This window comes from Saimiri boliviensis, chromosome 8 (assembly GCF_048565385.1).
Source record: "Saimiri boliviensis isolate mSaiBol1 chromosome 8, mSaiBol1.pri, whole genome shotgun sequence".
Classification (NCBI taxonomy): Eukaryota; Metazoa; Chordata; class Mammalia; order Primates; family Cebidae; genus Saimiri; species Saimiri boliviensis.
Genome location: NC_133456.1, coordinates 42,028,956 through 42,043,628, shown reverse-complemented (window position 1 = coordinate 42,043,628; position 14,673 = coordinate 42,028,956). Strand labels below are relative to the sequence as shown.

At 47.8% G+C, this 14,673-nt stretch overlaps 1 long non-coding RNA gene across 1 annotated transcript in view; it reads left to right on the top strand.

Annotated features, from left to right (window-relative positions):
- Window positions 1-604: 604 nt before the first annotated feature.
- The window catches only part of LOC141585367 (uncharacterized), a 79,433-nt gene continuing 65,364 nt past the window's right edge, over window positions 605-14,673 (top strand). The window contains exon 1 of the long non-coding RNA XR_012518784.1: window positions 605-818. This is a non-coding gene — a long non-coding RNA (uncharacterized LOC141585367). The remainder of the gene's footprint in view (window positions 819-14,673) is intronic.

Genomic DNA, 14,673 nt, shown 5'->3' with positions numbered 1-14,673 from the left:
CTGCCCACCCCTAGGTTGCCTCCTGTTCCTCCTAGAGATGGATGGCTGTGACATTCCAGGGAGGACAAAGGGAGGGGTGAGGGGGCAAAGATGCCCTTCTAAAGAGCCGGGCGCGGTGGCTCACGCCTGTAATCCCAGCACTTTGGGAGGCCGAGGCGGGCGGATCACGAGGTCAAGAGATCGAGACCATCCTGGTTAACATGGTGAAACCCCGTCTCTACTAAAAATACAAAAATTAGCTGGGTGTGGTGGCGCCTGCCTGTAATCCCAACTCAGGAGGCTGAGGCAGGAGACATTGCTTGAACCCAGGAGGCGGAGGTTGCAGTGAGCCGAGATCGCGCCATTGCACTCCAGCCTGGGTAACAAGAGCGAAACTCCGTCTCAAAAAATAAATAAATAAATAAATAAATAAATAAATAAAGTCCCATCCCAGAAAGTCATCCGACTACGCCCCCAGGTGCCCTCAGGCTAGAGCCTTCCATCCGCCTCCTCCCTTCGCCCCGCCCCTCGGCACGGGGGAGGGGCGCTGTGCGGCCGGCGCTCTCTGATTGGCTGCCGCGTCAGGGTTCCCGCGCGATTGTGCCTTGGGCCGTCTGCGCCTGCGTGCACACGATGGGGCGCCTGCATGGAGTCTGCCTTGGGAGTTGCTGGAAGTCGGAGGCGGGGGAGCTGTCAGTGGCAGCCAGGGCAGCGGCAGGGCGCAAAGCTGAGAGCAGTCCCTTGTCTAAGCCTTTCCGCCGCCCTCTGGCACGGCCAGTACCACGGACTGCCCCCTGCCGCGGCCCCTCGGCGACACGGTGCAGCTGCCGCTTGAGGAGGTGGGTTCAGGTACCGCGAGGAGTCGGGCACGCGCCCTCGCCGCCCTTAGCGGCCTGGGAGAGGGGTGGGGACTGGGGCCCGCCGCCCCTGGAAGGGAGGGGAAGACAAGCCTGTCCCGGTGACCTCTCGCTCCCGCCGACCTCCGCGGCGTGGACCCCAGACCCCCATCCGCCGCCCAGGGCCGGGGTGGTCCGGGCGTTGGTGCAGGCGACAGCCCCGGGGAGGGTCTTCATGTAGACTTGAGGGTGTGCGTGCTGGTCCCTGTCCTCCGCCGTCGCGGGACTCGGCGGTTGGGTCCCTTCGGGTGCACGGGCTGGGATGTAGACGGAGCGGAAGGCTGTGCTGCTGAGAGGCTGGTGTACTGGTGCCTGCCGGCGGGTGGCTCTGAATGACCCCCGGAAAGGCTGATGCGTGGGTCTAGGTCTGAACGGTGCATTAGAGATGGCTCGGAAGGGTGCGAGGGGCACAGAGAAGCTTAAGTGCTACTGCACTTTGGGGACAGTTTGCATTGGAATGTGGTTTAAGGGAGACAGAGGCAACAGTTTTGGAGAAGGCAGAGGTTATGAAGAAAAGTGAGAGGGAGTTATCCCCAGAATTCTAGCTGAGAAAGTTGCAGCCTTGTAGATAGAAGCAGCTACCCTTACCTCCTGGCCCAACCCTCAAAAAAGCGCTTGGCAGTGTTCAGGGAAGAGTGGCATTTAAATGAGGCCAATTGAGTTTGGTGGTTAAAGGGCCTAAGGATTACTGAGAAATCAACAATATTGAGACGGGAAAAGCAGCACCATTTTTATTCAGCAATGAAAGCTTGGAAGTATTTTGTGGGGAGAATTCAGCGTAAGATTTAAGGAAGTGGTTGATGCCAGGTGTGGCAGGTAGAGTTAGGTGATTGCTCTGGCCCCAAGGTAAAGGTAGTTGACTTTGGAAATTTCGCTTACAATTGTTTGTAGCCTACTTAACCTAGAAGTAAGTGTTTGCACTTTACAAGGGATACTGGGTCACTGTCCTTACCTGAAATGCGTGCACTTAGGGGATTTCATTTCTCTCTTATCCCGACTGCTTTTTCTAGCAGCAAGCTGGAAACCTGACATTAGGGTACAGGCTGCCTTGCACTTCACTCTTTTAAATAAACTTATGTGGAACGAGTGTCAAATAAAAAATAATTAAATAGAAAAAAATAAATAATGCTGCCTTCTGTTGAAATCTTATTGCAGTCATCCCCACCTATCTTTAACAGCAGTTATAATGTATATCCTGAGAATAAAGTATTGGTAGTGAAATTCATCGTGTATTTGAAGAAAATACTATTCTCTGTTTATTAATAAATTGATCAGAATTTAGTGTTTTTCATCTTCTCAGCCCTGTGGAAGATCATCGCTGTTTTCCACCCTGATGCAGTGTAGCATGTCACAGTCCTGATTTAAACAGGCTGCTGCCAGTGTATCAGCAAATGCAGGGTAGGTGTCTGTAAAAAAAAAAAAAACCATATTGCTGATGAGGAGCAAGGGAGATAGCCATATACATTTACATTTCTTTTAGGGAGACCGTTGTGTGTTCACATTCTCTCTTTGTCTTTTCCCTTTCTTTCCTTTTTCTCCGTGTCTGCCATAGGCTTGCTCCTCCCTCCCATGCCGAAATATTTTCTTTGTTATGCTAATAATACCTTTTAATTTATTAGCTTATAGCACTAGTGTGAGGAATAAATGCAGATAAGTGTAGATCACTTTTACATGGTATGTGACACTTGGTAGGCACCAAATTATTGCTGGGAGTATCAGTACATTCTTACTTGTCTACACACACACACACACACACACACACGGGGTGGGGGAAGAGAGAGTGAGAAATTGCAGGGGTCATACAAAGAGTTCCCATGTACCTGTACCCAGCTTCCCCTATTATTAACATCTTACACTAGTATGGTGCATTTGTTAAAATTAATGAACATATATTGATTTGTTCATTAAGTCCAAAATCTGCTCTAAATCTTGTCATCTGAATCACCTCAATCTGGCATGGGGGAGGCTCTGGGGATGACCTGTCCTGGGCAGTTCCTCTCCCTCTGTTAACCTGGAACTCACTAAACTAGTTACCTGGCCCTAAAGTGTAGTGAGCAGCCACCCAGAGGGGTACAATCTAGTTCTGTTCCTGATCCATGGGACCTGATACGTGATATGGGCAAGAAAGATAAGGAAGAAACAAAGAGGCTGTACACCCAGAAATACCAGATCACCAAGTCTTCTTTCCTCCTGATCACAGAGGACAGGGAAAGGAGTTTCTTCAAAGGGTCTGTTGGCACCTCATTCCACGTCCTGTGAGCTTGGAAGAAGGCTGAGCTAGACACTTTCCTTCCATGGGTGCTGCTCATTTTAGAAAGTGAGTCAAGCCGGGTGTGGTGGCTCACATCTGTCATCCCAACACATTGGGTGGCCAAGGTGGGCAGATATGCTGATGCCAGGAGTTCATGACCAGCCTGCCCAACATGGCAAAACCCTGTCTCTACTAAAAATAGAAAAGTTATCCAGGCGTGGTGGTACATGCCTGTGGTCCCAGCCACTCAGGAGGCTGAAGCAGGAGAATCCCTTGAACCCAGGGGTTGGAGGTTGCAGTGAGCCAAGATCATGACCCTGCACTCCAGTTTGGGCCACAGAGTGAGACACTGTTTCAATAAAAAAAGAGTCGGTCGGAGTCAGGGCCTGCCCTGGGTTCTTCCATTGAACAGCTGTGCATTACTTACAGGTGAAAATTTTCCCAGAGCACAGCTAAGCCTGGTTGTCCTGCTTGTAGGACTCTGGCATGCAGCTAATTATCAGCTTCACTTGGGCTGTTTTTACCCGGTCCCTACCCATAGCTTCAATTAGAAGCCACGTGCTGGGGCCTCAAGAAAGTCTAAGCTTTTAGAAAGCTCTCTGGTGACTCTCATCATCAACCAGGTTTGGCAGGCACGGATCAACAGCTTTCTGGCCCAGAGACACCTGGGGCACAGGAGGGGTCAGAGCTGTCCGTGATGCCAGTTTTGAACTGGTGAAGGCTCCCTCGATTGGGCACCCTGGAGCCCAGGGGACCAGGATCAAGGGGTCCCCACCTGCCCCAGGCTGCTGAGGAGGAGGAGAAAGGAAGGCTGGAAAAGCCCATGTGGAGGAATAGAGCTGCTCTACCTGCTGGATGTCCAGGGCCATCCTTGATACTGGGCCATTGCAAGGTAGTGTTATCAAGTTCCATTTTTAAAAAGCCCTGTGACTGGGTGCAGTGGCTCACACCTGTAATCTCAACACTTTCGGTGGCCAAAGCAGGCAAATCACCTGAGGTCAGGTGTTCGAGACCAGCCTGGCCAATATGGTGAAACCCTGTCTCTACTAAAAATATAAAAATTAGCCAGATGTGGTGGTGTATGCCTGTATTCCCAGCTACTCAGGAGGCTGAGGCAGGAGAGTCGCTTGAACCCAGAAGGCATAGGTAGCAGTGAGCTGAGATCACTCCATTGCATTCCTGCCTGTGTCAGAGTGAGATTTCATCTCAAAAAACAAACAAAAAAAGAGTCCTTTTACAGAAAACTATTAAGTAAACAATAGTACAGTGGTACCTGAGAGACTGATGTGTGGCTACTTGCGTTCCCTTGATGTTCTAGAGTAGAGCTGCACTGTCTAATGTGATTGTCAGCAGCCTTCTGGATCTATGGAGTACTTGAAATGTGCTGGTGTGACAGGCAGAGTTGCAAACTCTAAATAAAAGTTGAGGATGCCTCCTCCATCAGTGTGGGCTGTGCACAGTGACTTTCTTCCAGAATGGAAAGGGGGATAAGAGAGTAACTTTACAGTGGCAAAACGTGACAGACTGCCCCGGCCAGCCAAGGTTAACATCAAGTGATACAGCACACCTTGGTAAGACACCTGAGGCCCTGGGGGGCCAGGACTTAGAAGCTTCAAATTCAACCGCCACTCCTCTCCTCACTGCCCTCATGTGGCTCCTGCAGAGAGTAGTGACAGTGCCCTAAGGGGGCCTTTAGGAGGCTGATGGGACCACAGGAGGTCTCTTGGAGGCCTGGAGAGGCATGTGAGGACTTGGCACTTTCCACAGGTATGACAGCCGGGTTGGTGCTTGAGACCTCTGGTCAGAGCTGGTAATGCTGTGTAATGAATTGCCACAAACTTAGGAGCTTTAAAAAAACAAATGTACTGGCTGGGTGCAGTGGCTCACACCTGTAATCCCAGCACTTTGGGAGGCCAAGGCAGGCATATTACCTGAGGCCAGGAGTTCAAGATTAGCCTGACCAACATGGAGAAACCTTGTTTCTACTAAAAATAGAAAAACTTAGCCAGGCATGGTGGCGCATGCCTGTAATCTCTGCTACTTAGGAGGCTGAGCAAGGAGAATCGCCTGAACCTAGGAGGCAGAAGTTGCAGTGAGCCAATATTGCACCACTGCCCTTCAGCCTGGGTGACAAAGCAAGACTCCATCACAAAAAAAGAACAGCCTTGTTAAATTCCTCCCATGTGTTGATGCACTTGCTGTAATATTTATTCCTGCAATTATAAATCACCTGCTCCCAGGGCTGCCCTGCCCATTGCGAGACCTCTTCTGCCTTCCTAAGTGTGAGACAGTGTTTTCCCTGCCTTTACCACATTGTCCGCCTCTCTGGCTGGTGTCACTCCCCTTTAAGGAGAGTGAGCCATTGGCTCTGGGATCTTGGTCTCCCCAGTTTGCCAGCAGGCCCCGACTTGGCATGAGAAATAAATGTCAGTGGGAGAAATCTATCTTTTTTTTTTTTTTTTTTTGAGATGGAGTTTCGCTCTTGTTACCCAGGCTGGAGTGCAGTGGTGCGATCTCGGCTCACCACAACCTCCACCTCCTGGGTTCAGGCAATTCTCTTGCCTCAACCTCCTGAGTAGCTGGGATTACAGGCACGCGCCACCATACTCAGCTAATTTTTTGTATTTTTAGTACAGGGTTTCACCATGTTGACCAGGATGGTCTCAATCTCTTGACCTCGTGATCCACCCGCCTCGGCCTCCCAAAGTGCTGGGATTACAGGCTTAAGCCACCGTGCTCGGCCAGTCTTTCCTTTTTTTGAGATGGAGTCTTCCTCTGTTGTCAGGCTGGAGTGCAGTGACACAATCCTGGCTCACTGCAACTTCTGCCTTCCATGTTGAAGCGATTCTCCTGCCTCAGCTTCCTGAGTAGCTGGGACTACAGACACGTGCCACCATGTCCAGCTAATTTTTGTATTTTTTAATAGAGATGGGGTTTCACCATGTTGGTCAGGATGGTATTGATCTCTTGACCTTGTGCTGTGCCCTCCTCAGCCTCCCAAAGTGCTGGGATTACAGGTGTGAGCCACCGCACTCGGCCAGGAGAAGTCTTTTTAAAGATGCACATATATAGTAAAATGCATATCCCAACACAAACGTTGTTGCACCTATTGATGTGTATCTTAAGAAGCCTGAGATAGGGAAGTTTGGTAGGTGGAAGTTACTCTCCATCTCCTTTCTCATAGCATGGCACATGGAAGAGAAGATTTTGGCTTTAGCACTTCACTGTGAGTGTCCTGTTTATTCCATGGTCATAGGCCGTTAGTACCGAATTTACTTGAAAACCTTGTGAAATTATGCAGAAAGAAAGAATGAGGAATCTTGGGTAATGGGAAAGCAACCAGCCAGTTTTATAAAAACTCCAACATGGGTGGTCTCATCTCAGTTAACTTAATCCTTTTTGCAGTGCTCAAGGGGACCTTAAGTGTTCCCAGAAGGTTTAAGGAGCAGAATCAGCTCCCAAGGAGGTCAGCACAGTGACAAAAGACAAAGGGCTCTGCCTGCCTCTTAGGGTCCTTCAGTCACGGCCACCTCTGTCTAGGGGAGCAAAGATCCTGTCTGTCCTCAGCCTTCCTGGCTATAGCTGGGGGATGGGGTTGAGAGAGCAGAGCGTGGGCACTTGTTCTGGCTGGAAAATTAGCCTTTGAAACAAGGCTCCAGAGGCAGAGTTTGAGACCCAAACAGGAGAAGGAGGTGGCCAATGTTGATGCTCTCAGAGCGGAGGGTCCCGAACTGTCTGATTATAAGCGCGGCATAGGGTGCTTACGTACATTTACAAAGTTATTTTGAGAGACACAGAAGTCAGTGGACCCACTTTCTCTTCCTCATTGGAGTTCTCTGGAAAAGTGTTCCCAGGAACAGATGATCTGACGGGGCCACGGCCCCACCAGTGTCCTTAAGAGGGAAAGCTCTGTCAGCAGAGGGAAGCTCAGACCCGACTGATCACACAGGCTGGGATCTGTGGACACCAACAACTTGCCCTAAGGCTCCAAAGCCAGAGAGGCCCGGTTGGTCCCCGATCCTGGCTTTGCTAGCCAGTCTCAGTCCCTGGCTTCATCTCTTGGAGGGCTGATGCAATCTTGTTTGTGAGATGAAGCAAATGGCATTGCTCCTACCCCCACCAGGCTGGCGTCAGGATGAAATTCAACGTAGGAAGCACCCTCTCCCTACCCCCATGGACCAAGAGGTGATGCTATTAGAGTTATATGAGTTTGTGGTTTCCCCTTACTGTTTCCACTTCCTTCCTGAAACACCCTGCAAGAGGCTTCACGGGAAAGGAAGGGTCTTTCAGATGCCTGAGTGCAGCTGGGAATGGCTGTTCCCAGTTAGCCAGGCTGGTTGGAGCCCAGGGTGAGTTGGCTGGGTTGTGGGTTTGAACCACCAGAGCCACTGAGGCACAGCTGGCCCACTGCCAAGTGCTGCCAACCATCCTGCAAATGCCACCATTGCTCATGCCTGGGAGATGTTTCAGCATTGACCGAAAAGGTTGCTAGGTCTTGCCCTGCTCGGGCCCTGCTCCGGACAGGGCACTGAAGAGTGATCTATTGTCATACTCTAAGGACAGATCTGGGTCCTATGCCTCCCAGGGACCCCAAACACAGGATACCCATGACAGGACCCCAGCCCATGGGCACAGCCCCTCTTGTTAGTATTAATTATGCACTTATGTGAAATGCACCTGCTCTTGAAGAGGGGGACAGCCAGTGATTAAAGCAGTTGAGGGGCCGGGCGCGGTGGCTCAAGCCTGTAATCCCAGCACTTTGGGAGGCCGAGGCGGGTGGATCATGAGGTCAAGAGATTGAGACCATCCTGGTCAACATGGTGAAACCCCGTCTCTACTAAAAATACAAAAAATTAGCTGGGCATGGTGGCATGTGCCTGTAATCCCAGCTACTCAGGAGGCTGAGGCAGGAGAGTTGCCTGAACCCAGGAGGCGGAGGTTGCAGTGAGCCTAGATCCTGCCATTGTACTCCAGCCTGGGTAACAAGAGCGAAACTCCGTCTCAAAAAAAAAAAAAAAGAAAAAGAAACAGTTGAGGGCAGCTCACCAGGCTGTTTCAGACTCCATTAGGAAATGGCTCTGAGAGGGTTACTTGAAAGCAAGGTAATGGTCTCCCTGTTGGAGGGGCTCTGTGCCTGGCCAGCCCCTTACTTTAAATTCCAGCCTACTCTAGCCACCCAAGAATCTTCATTAAGTGGCTTTGAAGTAGGAACTGCTACTTAATTTGCAGGGATCAGCACAAAACAAAAATCAATAATTTTCAGAAATTAAGATTAAAGTGGGCTGAGCACAGTGGCTCACGCCTGTAATCCCATCACTTTGGGAGGCCGAGGCAGGTGGATCATGAGGTCAGGAGTTCAAGGCCAGCCTGGCCAACATGGTGAAACCTTGCCTTTACTAAAAATACAAAACTTAGCTGGGTATGGTGGTGGGTGCCTGTAATCCCAGCTAATAAGGAGGCTGAGGCAGGAGAATCACTTGAACCTGGGAGGTGGAGGTTACAGTGAGCCAAGATCACTCCATTGCACTCCAGCCTGGGTGACAGTGAGAGACTATGTCTCAAAAAAAAGAAAGAAAGAAAGAAAAAAAGATTAAAGCAGCAGAGCATTCAAGCAAGCATTAGGGACCCTTTTGAGCACAGGGCCTTGGCTGTGTAGTTTGTACACTGGCCCAGGACTGGAGACAGTGCAAGGCAGGCAGCTGGCCTGCACTATGTGGGTGAACTGAGTCACCCTGCCCTTTGCAGGGGTTGATGGGGATCTTTTCTAGCCCATTGGCCTAGGCAAGTCTGATGACATGAGTGGGGCTTACCCTGGTCTGGGCTGAATATGATACACTGGGACAAGTTGAAGGGAGGGGGATTGGAGCGGGGTGCTCCAGGGAGCATCATCTGTGTACAACAGGAAGTCCCTGAGCTTGGGCATATGACTTAATCATCTATCACAAGGTTCAGAGCAAAACCCAGAAGACCAGGCAATGATGCATTGAAACTGTCACTACCCAAGTTAGCGTTTTCCTGTATCATTAAAAAATGTTTTATAGATAAGAGGTCTCGCTGTGTTGGCCAGGATGGTCTTGAACTCTTGGTCTCAAGTGATCCTGCCTTGGCCTCCCAAGGTGTTGGGATTATACTGAGACACTGCCCCTGGCCTCCAACACTGTTAATTTTTGACATATCCGTGATTTTTGGATTATACCTGTTTTGTTACTTTCATTAGAGAAAATTGACCTGGCCAGGTGAGGTGGCTCATGCCTGTAATCCCAGTATTTTGGGAGGTCGAGGTGGGCAGATCACATGATGTTTCTCCTGTGAGAGTTTGAGACCAGTTTGGACAACATGGTGTAACCCCACCTGTACTAAAAACACACAAATTAGCCAGGCATGGTGATGGGTGTCTGTAATTCCAGCTACTCAGGAGGCTGAAGCAGGAGAATCTCTTGAACCCATGAGATGGAGATTGCAGTGAACTGAGATTGTGCCACTGCACTTCTGCCTGGGCGACAGAACAAGACTCTGTCTCCAAAAAAAAAAACCTTCAAAAGCAGATTTTTGTCACTGCACTAATCACTAACCATGGGCGTAAAAGGACAAACGAAATGAGAGCAAAATAATTTATGCCTTGTTTTCTTTGCCTTTGACCTTCAGCTCCATGCATTCCTGCAAATGCTTTGCCCACAGCAAACCTTTGAAGACCTTAACTTTTCTGTTTGAAGTGAGATTTCCAAGTGAATTGATGTTGTCTGGAAAGACAGTACCTTTACTGGAGAGCAATTGGTATTTGACGAGAATGAGATCAGGTTGCTAAGGACACCCTTGTTTGCAATTTTTGGTTTATATAAATTACTGGTGAATAAGAAAAATAAGTTTATTCTTTCTTTCAGATGGTAAACCAGAGGAGAGGCGTGTTAGGGGTAAAGTGAGTCATGGAGCGTGGGAGGCTCAGATGGAACAGGGCTCTGGGATGCCTCTCTTTCTTGACTTGGGACTTCTAATTTACCTACCAGGCCTCAAATTAAAAGACAAACAAAGGCTTCTAATCTGGTTGGGTGGGAACAGATAAAAGTTCCTCTGGGTGGATGGATAGGGGAGGGAAGGAGGAAGTTTGCAGGAACTGAAAGAGGACATTTTGGGGGGAGAGAGGAAGAAATCTCTTGTTTAGTTACAAAACTGAAATACAATTTTCAGTGCCTTCCTTCTCCTACCAGTCGTTTAAGAAATTGACATGTAATTCACATACCACAAAATGCAGCAGTTTAAAGTGTACCTTTCTCTGGTATTTTATTTGTTTTTGAGATGACATCTCGCTGTGTCACCCAGGCTGGAGTACATGGTGTAATCTCGGTTCACTGCAACCTGTGCCTCCCAAATTCAAGCCATTCTCCCATGGCAGGCTCTCGAGTAGCTGAGGTTAAAGACACCCGTCATCGTGCCTGGCTAATTTTTGTTTTTTTAGTAGAGACAAGGTTTCACAATGTTGGCCAGGCTGGTCTTGAACTCCTGACCTCAGGTGATCTGCCCACCTCGGCCTCCCAAAACGCTGGGATTGCAGGCCTGAGCCACTGCACCAGCCTCATATTCTCAGTTTTTAATTGTTTCCTCAAAGAAGTAGGAAGCCCACATATTACTTAGCTATTTATCTAATTTTTTTTGTTTGTTTTTTTTTTTGAGATGGAGTTTCGCTCTTGTTACCCAGGCTGGAGTGCAATGGCGCGATCTCGGCTCACCGCAACCTCCGCCTCCCAGGTTCAGGCAATTCTCCTGCCTCAGCCTCCTGAGTAGCTGGGATTACAGGCACGCGCCACCATGCCCAGCTAATTTTTTGTATTTTTAGTAGAGACGGTTTCACCGTGTTGACCAGGATGGTCTCGATCTCTTGACCTTGTGATCCACCCACCTCGGCCTCCCAAAGTGCTGGGATTACAGGCTTGAGCCACCATGCCTGGCCTATTTATCTAATGTTAATAGTGCTTTCTTATAACTAACGTTTACATAGATATCTTTTTTCATCCTGTTGTTTTCATCTGAGCTGTGTTTTTGTATTTAAAGGGTGCCTCTTCTACACATTAGATAGGTGGGTCATGTTTTTGTTTGTGTTTCTTAAAATTCAGTCTATCTCACTTCCATTTGGAATGTTCAGTTCACTTACTGTTCAATGGAATTTCTAACTTACGCCATTTGTGTTCTTTTTTTTTTTTTTTTTTTTTTTTTGAGGCAGTCTTGTTCTGTCGCCCAGGTTGGAGTGCAGTGATGTGATCCTGGCTCACTGCAATCTCTGCCTCCCAGTTTCAGGTGATTCTCCTGCCTCAGCCTCCGAAGGAGCTGGGATTACAGGTGCACGCCACTGTGCCTCACTAATTTTTTTTTTTTTTTTTTTTTTTTTTTTTGTATTTTTAGTAGTGAGCCAGCGTGCCTGGCCTATTTCTCTTTTGTTTTTTGTTCCTCCTTTCCTGCCTTCTTTTGGATAAATGGAGTGATTCTTCGCATATCCTTTCATCTCTAGTGGCTTTTTGGCTGTCTCTTTTTGCTCTGTTTTTAGCTATATGTGCTTTCTTTAGCAGTTGTTCTAGGGATTACAAAGCACACCCTAACTTTTCACAGTTCACCTGCAATGCTTGTGACACCACTTGGGCAATAAGGCAGCAAAAAGGAATGAAGCACAGGCATGGGCCACATGTGGGTGAGCCTGACACTGTATGCCAAGCAGCCAGTCACCAAGGGCCACATACGGTATCATCCCATTTATATAAAATGCCCAGAAGGGAAAATCCAGAGAGACAGGGAGCAGATTACTGGTTACCTAGTGCTGGGGGTGGACGGAAGAATTGGGAGGGGTGATGACCAAGAATAGCAGGTTCCTTGTTGGGGAAATGAAAATGTTCTAAAATCAGTTGTGGTGATGGATGTGTCATTCTGTGAATATACAAAGAGCCACTGATGTTGACACTTTGTTTAGAGATAGTCTGACTCAGTTGCCCAAGCTGGAGTGCAGTGGCATGATCTTTGACTCACTGCAACCTACACCTCCCGGGTTCAAGTGATTCTCCTGGCTCAGCCACCCGAGTAGCTGGGATTACAGGCATGTGCCACCACACCTAATTTTTTTTGTTTTTTGAGATAGAGTCTGGCTCTGTCACTGAGGCTGGAGTGCAGAGGTGTGATCTCAGCTCACTGCAACCTCTGCCTTCCACTTTCAAGCTATTCTCCTGCCTCAGCCTCCTGTGTAGCTGGGATTACAGGCACCCGCACCACATTGGGCTACTTTTTTGTATTTTTAGAAGAGACGGGGTTTCACCATGTTGGCCAAGTTTGGTCTTGAACTCCTGACTTCAGGTGATCTACCCACCTTGGCGTCCCAAAATGCTGGGATTACAGGTCTGAGCCACAGCATCCAACTCCATAAGGTACATTTATATTTACCTTTTTAAGAAACTGCCAAATTGTCTTTTGGAGTGGCCATGCTGTCTTATGTTCCCCCAGCATGTGTGAAGGCTCCATTTCCACACACCCTTACTTGATATTGATAGTAACATCTTTTTGTTTGTTTTTTTTTGTGATGGAGTCTCATTCTGTCACCCGGGCTGGAGTACAGTGGCACAATCTCTGCTCACTGCAATCTCTGCCTGCTGGATCAAGCAATTCTCCTGCCTCAGCTCTTGAGTAGCTGGAACTCCAGATGCAGGTTACCATGCTCGGCTAATTTTTTTTGTATTTTTAGTAGAAACAGAGTTTCACTATGCTGCTCAGGCTGGTCTCAAACTCCTGACCTTGTGATCTGCCCACCTTGAGCCACCACATCTGGTCATGATGTCTTTTTAATGTTGGACCTGTCTCGATAACATGGGCAGCATGGCTTTCTTTGCATTCAAACTGTTTCATTGAAAGATTTCTTCATATGGATGGTGTGTGCATATTTTTGTATATTTATTTCTGAGAGTTTTGTTTTTTTCGGGTGTGCTGTTGCAAATGGGATGCTTTCTTCTCTTTTCTAACTGCTTGTTTGTACATAGGAAGACTGTTAGAGGCCTGTCATCCTAGCACTTTGGGAGCCTGAGGCAGAAGGATTGCTTGAGCCCAGGAGTTTGAGACCAGCCTGGGTAGCATAATAAGACCCCATCTCTATTTATTTATTTATTTTTTTGAGACAGGGTCTTGCTCTGTCGCCCAGGCTGGAGTGCAGTAGTGCAGTTCCAGCTCACTGCAACCTCCACCTCTCAGGTTCAAGCAGTTCTCAAGCCTCAGCCTCCCTAGTACCTGGTATGACAGGTGTGTTTCACCACACCCAGCTAATTTTTGTATTATTAGTAAAGTCAGCGTTTTGCCATGTTGGCCAGGTTAGTATCAAACTCCTGTCCTCAAGCAATCCACCTGCCTTGGTCTCCCAAAGTGCTGGAATTAAAGGCATGAGCTATGCCCAGCCCCATCTCTATAGTCTAAAAATTAAGAAAAAGGAAGGCTGTTTAGTATGTTCCTTTGTACCTAACTCCTTAGCAAAATCTGTCCGCCTCATTTTTCAGAGTAAATATAACTATTTCACCTTCTGCTTTTCTCTTTAATGTCTTTCTTTCCTCACCTAGTTGCATCAGCTAGGGTCTCAAAAATAATAGTGGTAACAGAGGGCATTCTTTTGTTCCCAAGGTTGATGGAAGCTTCTGTCACTTCCATGCCTTACAAATGATGCTGGTCTTTGGCTTGATGGGTGTGTGTCTGGGTTTAATTTCCTTTATTGTGTGTAACTTAAGGAAGTATCCCTCTTTCTAATTGGATAAGTTTCTTTTTTAAATTTTGTAGTAAATGTTATCAAATGCCTTTTCAACATCTATGATGATGATGATTTTCAACATATTAATGTAAATAAAATGAAAAGTTTTAATTTTGAGCCATCCTTTGGACACTGTACAAGTCTCTCTTGGTTTAGGTAAGTTTTTTTTTTTAAGCCCCAGTGGGGTTTATTTGCTAATATTTTATTTTGGATTTTCCTGTAAATGTTTTGTTTTGTTTTGTTTTGTTTTGTTTTGTTTGAGATAGGGCCTTGCTCTGATGCCCAGGCTGGAGTGCAGTGATGTGATGACAGTGTATTGTAATAAACTCCTGGGCTCAAGTGATCCTCCTGCCTCAGCCTCCTGGGTGGCTGACACTACAGGCATGTGCCACCACGCCCGGCTAATTTTTAAATTTTTCATAGAGACAGAGCCTTGCTATGTTGTCTAGGCTGCAGTTCAGTGTACATTGTAGATGTGAATATTTATTGGTCTTTCTGCTGGAATCATTCCCTCTCCCATCTGTTTGTCTTTAAATTCTTGGCATGCACACACACTCCACCTGCACATCCTAACTGCAAAGTATTGATGTTGTCCAACCTGCCTTGAGAAGTGAGAACTGTTTTTCCTTCTTTGTATCTCTGCTGGTGTCCAGTCCACTGCTGTGTTTTTGGTAAACACTCGACCCACAGAGGGTGGGAGGCAGGAAGGGAAGGCTTCTGCATTTCCTTTGTGGACCCAACATCATGGATCCATTAAGCATATTGGGAAACCAGAAGGTCAGATGGCT